This window comes from Triticum dicoccoides, chromosome 5A, assembly GCF_002162155.2.
Source record: "Triticum dicoccoides isolate Atlit2015 ecotype Zavitan chromosome 5A, WEW_v2.0, whole genome shotgun sequence".
NCBI classification, from domain to species: Eukaryota; Viridiplantae; Streptophyta; class Magnoliopsida; order Poales; family Poaceae; genus Triticum; species Triticum dicoccoides.
In genome coordinates this window covers 107503077-107515621 of record NC_041388.1, presented here as the reverse complement: position 1 = coordinate 107515621, position 12545 = coordinate 107503077, and positions in this window count along the sequence as shown.

Sequence of the window (12545 nt, the reverse complement as noted above, 5' to 3'; positions counted from 1 at the left end):
CGGATGGTATCATCACAAGTGGCAAAGACAATTACATCCTCAGACGAATGAGTCAATTGAATCTGCCTGACTGCACAATCAAGCTGAGCCTTGTGCTTAGAAAGCCAATACATTCCGAGAATAAGATCAATATCCGAGTCACCAAGAACATTTGGAGAGGACAAGAACTTATAGTCACCCAATGTGATTGAAACATCCGGAACGCATACTCGAGATGTCATTTGACAGGCCGGAGAGACAATAGCCAACGGTTTCGGCAACACTTGAGTAACAAAATCATGCTTAGATGCAAAAGGTCTCGAGATGAAACAATGCGATGCACCAGTGTCAAAAAGAACTCTTGCAGGAATATTGTTAACATGAAGGTTACCCATGATGACATCTGACGAGTCCTCTGCCTGAGCTGCATTCACCATGTTGACCTTGGTGTACTTGGGGTTATGCTTGACCACAGTTGTACTTGCCGATCTCACAGGAGGAGGAGGAGGGACACGCCTCTGATTGAAACATTTGTTGGCATAGTGACCCTTCTGTTGGCACTTGTTGCACGTGACCTCTGAAAACAGACGGTGATACGGAGCACTTGATCTTGGAGCTTGAGACGAAGTCTTGTTCTCAAAGCCAGGGTTGGGTGGGTGGGAAGATCCACTGCCACCTTTGCTCTTCTGCTGATAAGGCTGACGGAACGGAGGAGGAGGAAGCCAATACTTCTTCTGCTTAGCCACTTGAGTTAAGAAAGAAGGAGTAGCATCTCTGACTCGCTTCTTGGAAGCATCGCACTTCAGTTGAGCAGTCTCTTGATTCATTGCCATGTTGTAAAACTCATCGTACCTCTTGGGCTCAAAGAGAATGAGAGCTAGCTGGATTTCTTCTCTGAGACCACCCCTGAACTGGTATATCATGCTCTTCTCGTCAGGGACGTCTTGCTTAGCAAAACGGGCGAGCTTCTGAAACATCTTCTTGTACTCGTAGACAGACATAGAGCCTTGCTTCAGGTTGTGGAATTCCTCACGCTTGCTTTCAACCACGCTCTGAGGAATATGATGAGCTTTGAAGTCTTGACGGAATTCATCCCAGGTAATCACACGGCCTCCTCTGGAATCTTTGTACTGCTAAAACCATTCTGCAGCTTGGTCTTTGAGTTGGAAGGAAGCAAACTTGACAAAGTCCTCAGGCCTGATGTTACTACACTCGAAATGCTTGCATATGTCCACGAGCCAATCATCAGCGTCTGTTGCCTCAACACAATTGCTGAAGGTCTTTGGCTGGGTAGCAAGGAACTGGTTGAGTGTCGCAAAGTGATTCTGATTGTTGCCTTGACCCTGGTTCGCTTGGTTGCGCTCTTGAAGAAGTTGCATGATTAGCTGCGTGTTTGCATTGGTAGCAGCCATCATAGCTTGCCATGCCTCCAGAGGTGGAGGTGGTGGTGGCGGATCAGGATTCAGAGTCGTGCGCGTTGGAGGAGCCATCCTGAAGAGGTTAACATCCATTAACACATTGACAGACAAATATTGAAGCTGAGTCAAACGGGTTGAAATTGCAACATATAGTCTTCACATCCGAACAAAATGAATGAATGCATTCCAATTGAAATGGTCACATATCCATAAATTGAGAAGCCACTTAGAATTTAGGTAGAAGAAAAACAACAAGGTACGGAACAAGAACGAATACTCGGTAAGGATCACCCAATCTCAAACCAAATATCCGCGGAAGAAGAACTTGAGCTACAAGAATTCCCACCTATGAAACTCCCAAACCTTTCCGGTTATGCAATCAGGTGTTGGGGATACAGGGGAAGCATAATATCTCACCCAAATCTAGCAAATCCTACATCCAGCTGTATCCATCCTTCAACACATAACCGAGAAAAACTTCGGAAATCGTCTACCTCAACCTTCGAAAAGCATCGGTTATACGAGTTGTGGCAATACTCCCGAACTCCCGCCCTAGTACTGGGTGGCGTCGAGGTTATCTCACCAACAACTGCATAAAAGAGATTTTCGATGTCGGCGAAACTAAACTCAGGTATTCCAAAACTGCAACGATAAAATTGTGACGACAACACCTCGGAGCTCAACTCCCCGGGACACTGCCACAACCCCTAAATGAAAGGAGGCACCAAGAACAATGTTCTTGTCACAAATCGATCGGAACGATTCCAAGATACCCGCGTGATCCTAAAAATTTTTTTAGTTAAATTTGAGAAGAGAAGAGTCAAAACTCTACGTCAAGATGCCTTACCAGAGCGATGAAGGGACTGGGGAGTAAAAAGAAGTCCTAACTCTCCGATATATATAATCCTAAATGACTCAAAACATTTTTCTAGACTCAACAACGCCGGCTATACGATCAAGCAGGGGGGCTCCTAAGGTCGGGGAAGGCTCTGATTACCAACTTGTAACACCCTCGATGCGGCTATATCTCCTACGTGTCGAAGCACGACTTAGAGGCATAACTGCATTGAAAGTAATGTCGCAAGTAAGGTAATCTTCACAACAACCCATGTAAATAGATAATAGGGGAAAAAGGTACATAGTTGGCTTACACTCGCCACGTCACACAAATACATGAATAACATTACAATCATCCAATACACTCATGGTCCGACTACGGTACCAAAATAAAAGATCAACGCCAACATGCGACACGGTCCCCGATCGCCCCAACTGGGCACCACTACTGATCATCTGGGAAAGATACATAGTAACGATGAGAGTCTTCATCGAACTCCCACTTGAGCTCAAGCGCATCGTCTGGAGTGGTATCATCGGTCCCTGCATCTGGTTTGGAAGTAATCTATGAGTCACGGGGACTCAGCAATCTCGCACCCTCGCGATCAAGACTATTTAAGCTTATAGGTAAGGCAAGGTAATATGTGGAGCTGCAGCAAGCGACTAGCATTTATGGTGTCTAACCTGTTCGCAAAAGAGAGCGAGAAGAGAACGCAAAGCACGAACGAAGAACTATGATCAAGAAGTGATCCTAGAACAATGTACGTCAATCATTACTCCAACACCGTGTTCACTTCCCGGACTCCGCCGAGAAGAGACCATCGCGGTAACACACGCGGTTGATTCATCTTAATTAAGTTAAGTTCCATGTTATCTACAACCGAACATTAACAAATTCCCATCTGCCCATAACCGCGGGCACAGCTTTCGAAAGTTCAAATCCCTGCAGGGGAGTCCCAACTTAGCCCATCACAAGCTCTCATGGTCAATGAAGGATATTCCTTCTCCCGAGACATTCCGATCAGACTCGGCATCCCGGTTTTACAAGACATCCTCGACAATGGTAAAACAAGTCCAGCAACACCGCCCGAATGTGCGGACAAATCCCGATAGGAGCTGCACATATCTCGTTCTCGGGGCACACTCGGATAAGCAATCCGTACAACTAAAAACCAGCCCTCGAGTTTCCCCGAGGTGGCGCTACAAGGGGATCTAGTTTAGACCAACACTCAGAGGAGCACTGGCCCGGGGGGGGGGGGTTAAATAATGATGACCCTTGGGCTCCGGAAACCCAAGGCGAAAAGAGGCTAGGTGGCAAATGGTAAAACCAAGGTTGGGCATTGCTGGAGGAGTTTTATTCAAGGCAAACTATCAAGGGGTTCCCATTATCACCCAACCGCGTAAGGAACGCAAAATCCGGGAACATAACACCGATATGATGGAAACTAGGGCGGCAAGAGTGGAACAAAATACTAGGCAAAAGGCCGAGCCTTCCACCCTTTACCAAGTATATAGATGCATTAAGATAACAAGATAATATAGTGATATCCCAACAATAAACAACGTTCCAACAAGGAACGATCTCCAATCTTCACCTGCAACTAGCAACGCTATAAGAGGGGCTGAGCAAAGCAGTAACATAGCCAATCAACGGTTTGCTAGGACATGGTGGGTTAGAGGTTTGACATGGAAACTTGGGAGGCATGATAAGCAAGTGGTAGGCATCGTAGCATAGGCATAGCAAAAGAGCGAGCATCTAGCAAGCAAAGATAGAAGTGATTTCGAGGGTATGATCATCTTGCCTGCAAAGTTGTCAGAGTTGACTTGATCCTCGTAAGCAAACTCAACGGGCTCCTCGTTAGCGAACTCGTCTCCCGGCTCTACCCAAACAAGAAAAACAAGCAAAAGTAACACAATCAACCACGTGCAATGCTCGAACAACATGATGCAAACATGGTATGCTATGCGGGACGCGATATGTGATGCATATGCAAGATTTGGCAAGGAATGATTGAATCTGGCCTCAACATGGAAATACAAGAGTGCCACTGGAAAGGTGAGGTGATTTCAGTTGAAATCAATATAAAGATCACCGGAATCGGATGCACAGTTTGGAAATGGCAAGCAAAACAAATATGGCACTGGTCTGCGATAATCAGCAAGTAGCCATCTAAAAGCATCAAGATAATTATGCTACAGCACTCAAACATAACAAGACAATACATGGAAGGGGTCCACTCATGATGCTTGACAAAATATGAACACTGATCTACGGCCAATTCATCCATTAACAGGTTCAAACAAGCATGGCAAAAGTGCAAATGATAAACAGGTTTCAGACTTAGTGAAATTAACACAAGTCTGGAATTTGACATCAGGTAGCACACTTTGGAGCATGAAAACTATATACTACAGGACCTTAACATGGCAAAGGAAGGCATGGCATGAAGCTACTCAAAGCACTTAACAAAAGTCCCTTACTGACCTTGAGCCAAAAGGGACCATAAAATACAATTGCAAGCATGTGAACATGGCAAAAACATAATCAGATTCCAGACTTAGTGAAAAACTGGAGCATGCAAATAAGTTAACGAGTAGGCATGTTCACGAGCTCGATGCACTCACTACATAGCATTTCATAACAAACTAATCATACACCCATCAAGAATACATATCATAGAATCTAGACATGGCAAGAACAACAACATATCATGCACAGATCAAAGGCAACATCCTCGGCAAAATCGCTAACAAGTCAACAATCTGCCAGGATTCACGAAATAGCAAAAGTAGAGCTCGATTGACTCAAGCTAGGGTGCTCCATAAACGCAAACAAAGACATGGATGGACAGAGCACCACAATGCTAACAAATCATCCTTACTGATCATCCTCAAAAGAGGCACAGATCACTAGGAAAGAACATGAACATATGCCATAATAACAAAATCAGGACAAGGACTTGGAGAAATTCTAAGTTCCTGAAATCAGCATTACCGATTGCACTACTTTGCAAGCTTATGATAGTCACCACACATATCACAAAAATACATGGTAAGCACCTCTTTAAAGATGGCATGGCATATGACAAAACTCATATAGAGCTCAGGAGCATATCATGCACACATTAAACATGGCAAAAATGACAAATATCTATTTGATGAAACAGATGTGACAATTTTATAACATAGCCCTCTTCCAACAGCATTTCGGGCATCAAGATGAGCTCAAACGAAAATTATGCAATGAGAAGAAATGATGTACTCTTTGAGATGAACATTTTGATATGCTACACGCACAAAACGAAGGTACAGATGCAAAGTTATGAAGCGATGAACAATGCTAAAAATAATGCAGACTTACGGGAAAAACGAGGTCAACCCCTAGGGTTCGTCCCAGATCTGGATCGGCACGCGAACTGAGGATGAACGGATCCTCTCGCTGGAGCTCGAACTTGCGGTGGCCGGAGCAAGAGGAGATCGCCGGAGAACGGGGGAGACGCCGGAGCCGAGGGGACGACGGCGCGGCATGCTCCGGTGGCCGGAGATGGCGGCCGGCGATGACGGGCGGACGGTGAGCTCTTCGGGCGGTGGCTCGGAGAGGCGGTGGCCGGCCGGCGCGGTGAGGCGGAGCAGGGCGGCGCTCGGGCGATGAGGCGTGCCAGGTGCGGGTGGCGGCGACTGGGCCCGTGGGGGCCCGCTACGGGCCTCGGCGGCGGGCCGGGCGGCAGGGAGGCGCGACGATGTGGGGTGCGATCTGGTGACGTGGCGGGCGGTGGTTGGACGGGGGGAGCGGGGCAGACGTGTCCGGCCGGTGGAGAGGAAGAGTCCGGCGATGAAGAGGGAATTAGGTTAGGGTTTCATCCAGGATTTTTGGGGGGTTCCACCTATTTATAGATAGAAGGAGCTAGGAGATTCCAAATTGAGCACGGTTTTTGGCCACGTGATCGTGATCGAACGCTCTAGACGATGGAGAGGGTTTAGGTGGGTTTTGGGCCAAATTGAAGGGGTGTTGGGCTGTAACACAAACGAGGCCTTCTCGGTCCCTTGGTTAACCGTTGGAGTATCAAACGAAGTCCAAATGGTACGAAACTTGACAGGCGGTCTACCGGTAGTAAACCAAGGCCGCTTGGCAAGTCTCGGTCCAATCCAGAAATGTTTAACCCCCACACACGAAAAGAGGTAGAAAGGACCACCGGAGGAGATAGGAGCGCCGGACTGCAAAACAGACAACGGGTAAAATGCTCGGATGCATGAGACGAACATGTATGCAAATGCAATGCACATGATGACATGATATGAGATGCATGACAAAGGCAACAACACACGGAGACAAAAACCCGAACCCGAGGAAATAAAATAACTTAGCGCCGGAAATGGCAAGAGTTGGGATACATATAAGGTAAATTACATCCGGGGTGTTACAGTGGGCGGCGTCGAAGTTGATGAGCTTGGTGCTATAGTTGTTGTGTTCTCCAAAGGTGACTGGGAGGCGGACCTGACATATTGGCATGGTGGAGCCGTCGGTCACTCCCGAGAAAGGCTTGGTAGGCTGAAGCTAATCATAGGGCACTTGAAGGTTGTCGAACATCTCGACGGACAGGACGTTGAGCCCTGCGCCGCCATCGATGAGGGTCTTGGTGACTTGCACGTTGTTGATGACGGGTGACTAAAGCATTGGGAGAGCGCCAGTGGTAGCCGTGCAATTGAGATGATCTACTGAACTGAAAGTGATGGCACACTTGGACCACCTGAGCAGGTGAGTGGCCTCGAGCTTGGGGAGGACTACGTTCACCTTGCGAGAAAACTGCTTGAAGATATGCTATGAGGCTGGGGCTTGAGCTCCGCCCAAGATGCAGCCGATAGCACACGACTCATGGAAGCCCCCAGCCCCCTCATCTTGATGGTGGTCGTCGTTTCTTCTTGGAGGTGGCGGTAGCGGAGAAAGACCGGGGTTGCCTTGAGGGCGATCCTTGTGGGGTTGATCCCTCCAGGCGCCCTTGCAAGGCTGGTCTTGTCAGCGGTCCTCGCAAGGTCGGTCGCACCACTCCTGGCATGGGCCATGGTCATCCCAGTGTCCTCCGCCACGCCCTCCTCCTTGGCCGTAGCCTCGGTCGTTGCGCTCGGGCGTCGACCGAAGCGTCCGTCGCGAATGGCCCTGAGCTCTTGACAATCGTTGGTGGTGTGGTTGTGCACGTTATGGAAGGCGCAGAACGGTCGGCTGACCTTGGATGACTCAGCCTGGTACCTGCCACGCTTCGTGTCTGGCTCCGCTGCGAGCACGACGACTCCCTTGCGCTTCACATCCTTGTCATTGGGTTTCTTCTCCTCCAGGTCGGCAGCTGGGAGGTCGAGGAGGGAAACGCGCCCTTCCTCAGCCCTTGCGCACTTGGTCACTAGGTTGAACAGCTCTAGGGATGTACACAGCTCCTCGTGGATGGCGAGCTCCTCCTTCATCTTGACGTCGCGGACGCCATCCGAGAATGCAAAGATGATGGCCTTGTCCGTCACCTTGGGGATCTTGAGGCGGACGTTGTTGAAGCGCTGGATGTACTTCTGGAGGGTCTCTCCCGTTTGCTGCTTGACGCGGCGCAGGTCACCCGTGGCCGGAGGGCGGTCGCGAGTGCCCTGGAAGTTGGCGACCAAGCGGTCGCGCATCTTGTTCCAGGAAGAGATGGAGCCCAGAGGCAGGTTCAGGAGCCACGAACGAGCGCCACCCTTGAGAGCCATAGGGAACCAGTTCACCATGACTTTCTCGTCGCCGTTGGCCACCTCGATGCTCAGCTCATAGAGCTGCAAGAACTCTGCGGGGTCGGGGTGCCGTCGTAGCGAGGAGGCAGATCTGGCTTGAACTTGCCTGGCCAGGCGACGCTACGCAGCTCAGGGGTGAAGGCGCGGCAGCCGGACGTAGTCACCGGGGCCAACCGTAGAGGTGGAGCCTGGTCTTGGCACCCGCGCGCTACCACGGCAAGCGGTGCATGGCCCTGCCGCAGCAAGCGATCCTGACACGGCGACGTGGGAGCGGTGGAGCGTTCTCTTGCGGTCGAGGAACTTCTTGACAGCTTCTTTCTTCACGCGCGGGCGCTTGGCGCAGTGGGTCGCGCCGTGGAGCCGCGCGCCTTGGCGCCAGGGCGCCGTCTTGGTGCAGGGGTGGTGGAGGTGCTGCGTGAGCTACGTCGCCCGTAGCTGGCGGCGTACGAGGTAGCGAGAGGGATGGTGCAGGGGAGCCCCCAGCGGTGCTAACGAGCTCGGCGATGTGGTCTAGCCAGTCCTCGTAGAGGTCGTTGACTGGGCGGTAGTTTAGGAGCTCGTGCGCCATTAGTAGCACGGCCCGCGCGTCCGTGGGAGCATGACAAGCATGAGACAAGGAACCGGTGGGGGTTAGCGATGGAGTGGCGGTGCGGCCGTCCTGCCGCACCGAGGGCCGCGATAAGGATGCTTGTTGTTCGTTCCCCGCCTGGCCGGTGGCGGCGTTGGCAGAGGGCCATGGATAACAATGGGGAGGCCCGCCGACACGAGCCATCTGGGCGATGTGGGCGGCCCGGTGCTCAGCACGGTCGCGACGAGCGTTCGACATGGTTCCGACGAAGCGGTGGAACGCGGAGCGACGGAAGGAAAGCTTCGGCGCACCCCTACCTGGCGCGCCAAATATCATATTTCGAGTTTCGGCAAAACCCTTGAGGTTCGAACACTGGGGTGCACGTGAAGATCTCTCCCTCACCGATCACGCCCACACACGCTTCGCGATTTCTAGGCTAGGCTCACGAACTCACAACGCACAAGACACACGATTTATACTGGTTCGGGTCACCGTTGTGGTGTAATACCCTACTCCAGTGTGGTGGTGGTGGATTGCCTCTTGGGCTGCGGATGAACAGTACAAGGGGAAGAACGGCCTCCTAAGGAGAGGTGTTCTTGTGATTGGTGAACTTGTTGTTGTCTGGATCTCTTCCCTCTAGCTATGGTGGTGTCTAGTCCTATTTATAGAGGCCCTGGTCCTCTCCCCAAATATTGAGCGGGAAGGGAGCCAACAAAGGCCAATTTGAAAGGGGACAGCTAGTACACCTTATCCTGACAAAAGTTGTGACGCCGTCTTGGGCTCCACGGTGACCTCCGTCCTGCTGGTCCTGGTCTCGTTGCACCGATATGGAAACCTTTTCTTGACGCTTTGGTACTCTTCGTCTGCACTTGCCTCCTTAGCACCAAAGTGGAAACAAGGACACTGTGTGTCGGGGATATACCCCGCGGCGTAAACCGGCCGGAAGTATAACCCGGCTAGACTTGGTGGTTTACTTGAGATCCGGCTGACACTTGGCGGTTCACTGGCGACCCGCCCTGACCTAGCGGTTTACAAGCAACCCGCCTGGTCATTATGGCTCACTTGTGACCCGGCAGGCGCGTCAGATGGATGACGAGGACCAAGGCCCAGAAGGCCGGTTCACGTTTAAATGGTGGGTCGGTTTATGAGGAAAGCATAAGGAATATTCCCTTACAAAGGAAGCAAGACTAGGACTCCACTTGTAATAGGGTAATCCTAATCCTAATAGGACTAGTCATGTAAACCGCCCCTTCAACATATATAAGGAGGGGTAGGGCACCCCAAGGGGGACAAGATTCACAAGTTCGACAAGTTGGACAAGTTAGGTTTAGACAATAGCTCTCAAGATAGAGCACTCTTGTAACCGTGATCATCATCATCAATATCAATGAAGCAGGATGTAGGCTTTTACCTCCACCGTGAGGGGCCGAACCTGGGTAAAACATCGCGTCTCTCGTCCCGCTCAACCCCTCTCAAGCTACCACATAGATGCGTTGGCCTCGCGACTAAGTCCTGACACTAAAGACATCTGCCGTGATAATTCCACGACAGTTGGCGCCCACCGTGGGGCTCGCGCACGGTGGTATTGAATTCTTGAAGGGATCTTTTTTAGGGTTCGAGAAGTTCACAATTTTCCGGTTCAACAAAAACTGGCGGGGAAAAATTCACATCAACGATGAGTTAATCAGCCAAGATTGATGAAGCATTTTGCGGCGGAGGATATGAGATTGAGATTCATAGGGATTTTTTGGGTTTGCGTGCGGCGCCTCACGTGTTACAGGGCGTCCCGTCGAATCTGAGTGCAGATCACTTTTTCCTGCTGCAAACAAGACCGGACACGAGTATGATTCGGCGTCACCAAATAAACAGGGCTCTGGACAGCTGGGCCCCGGTGCTGACTCGGCCTCGCCATCACATCACAGACGACCTCGAGTCGACCGCGCCGCAACCCGCTTTTCCCTCGGATCAATCCTGCACTAAACCGGCCGTCGCTGGCCTCTTTATCAACACGGAGTACTAGTTCTGCTCTTAGTAAATATGTGCAAGTCCCGTGGCCTGCGCCCCTGCATACCGGGTGTCAGGCTGCCGCTTCACATGGGCGTGTCAAGACAGAGACAAAATTGATCTAGTAGTACTAATACTGGATGAGCATGGGAATGAGTGCTACATTAAATAAATGGGGACAAGCATGAGTCAACAAAATGAAAAAAAGGATGTATCTAAAACTAAAATACATCTAGATACATCTCCTTTTATTTATTTTAATGACAAGTATTTCCTAACGGAGGGAGTACTTCCCACGTACAGGAAATGGTCGTGCTTGGTGTTTGGATAAAAAAAGAGATTAAGAAAAAGGAAACAACCCACGGTTCAACCGTCATCTGAGCTGCCCTCCACCTCAATTCTGCCGATGTACTTGCCTCAAGCGGCTGGTTGTCCTCAACTCTGCTCCCGCGGCGCATCTGCCTTGAGCACCTGCCCCTTCTGGTTTTTACTTCTGAAGCCGTTGCGCCCTTGCGTGTTTGTTTCCGTCTGTAGAAAGGATTCGATTGGAAGATGGGAGAAGGAAAAACAAAAAGGAAGAGTTTAAAAAAATACAGCACTACACGTAGAGGCTGCAGGCGTTTTTGGCGTTTCACTCATGAGGCCGGGGTTTGTACGTTGTTCAGAAAAAGCAGTGCGGGCATACGCTGGCACTTCAATCAGGTCCTCCATGTGAGATTAAGACAAGAGGAGAAAGTCATGTGGAGACATAAGACATTTGATATGTTTTGATCCCAATATCCACGTTCATCAAACAAATAAATACTAGGTGATATCCATCTAGATTTTTTTATTAGCGCATATCGTTTTTTGTCAAAAAACAATCACTTCGTTCTGTAATATTTTTTATGCAGGACGACTATTAAAAGAAAAAGGATGGTGTTATACCGCGGATGCATGTTCAATGGTGTTGCATGGCTTCACGGGCACACGTGCCGCGGTCCAGTTGACATCAAACGCGGCAGCTGACTCGCCCGTCCGCCCTCGCGGACGGCTCATGTGTCTGCACCAGCTTACAATGCTGTGGCCGAATCGCTATCCGCACCGGTTTACCATGCCGTGGCCGGTTCACCCATGAGCGACTTCAATTTCAGCTAGCGATCATTAATTTCATGGCGGATTATTTCCGGCCTGGCACATCAGGTGATATCCATCTAAAATATATTTTATTGGTACATATTATTTTTTGTCAAAGAACAAGTTTATCTTTGACTTGGTCTGCAATATTGTTTATGCAGGACAATTATTTATGACAAAAAGTGATATTATCCCGTGGAGATGGAGGCACGCTAACATCTTTTGGCACAGGTGGTCGTCGTTACTCAACGGGCTCCTGCACCGGCTTACAACGCCGTGGCCATCTCTCGCGACTGCACTGGTTTACAACGCTGCAGTCGACTCTCCCGTCCACACCGGTTTAAAAAACGCCGCGGCCGACAGATCTGTCAGCACCCACGGCGGACTCGGCCGTGATTGATTTCAGTTTCACCATGGTGATCATCAACTCCGCGGTGATAATTACTGACCTGACGCATCAGGTGAAATCCATCCAGCATATTTTTTGTATATTGCTTTCTATAAAAGAGCAATTACTCCGGTTTGCAAGTTGTCCCATGCAGGATTCAAACCGGTCTATATCACGGTTAATTATCAAGAATCTCAAGCCAACTCCTCAAGTCGCCTTGAGACTCGGGGGCTACAATGACATGACTCAGGAACTCCGGGTCATTGGAGAGAATGATAACCCGGTTCCGAAGGATACCGCCATATTGATGAAAATTGAAAGGCCGTCAGAAAATTGTCGGTTCAAAATAAAGATTCCGGTTTAAAATCTGGTTCAAGAGACATTTCTCTCCCGCAAAGCTCTGAAGCTCTCAAATCCGGTTTAAGAATTTCCGGTTCAAGAGGAATTAATCTCTCGCAAGTTCGAGTTGAAAGGCCGTCGAAAAATT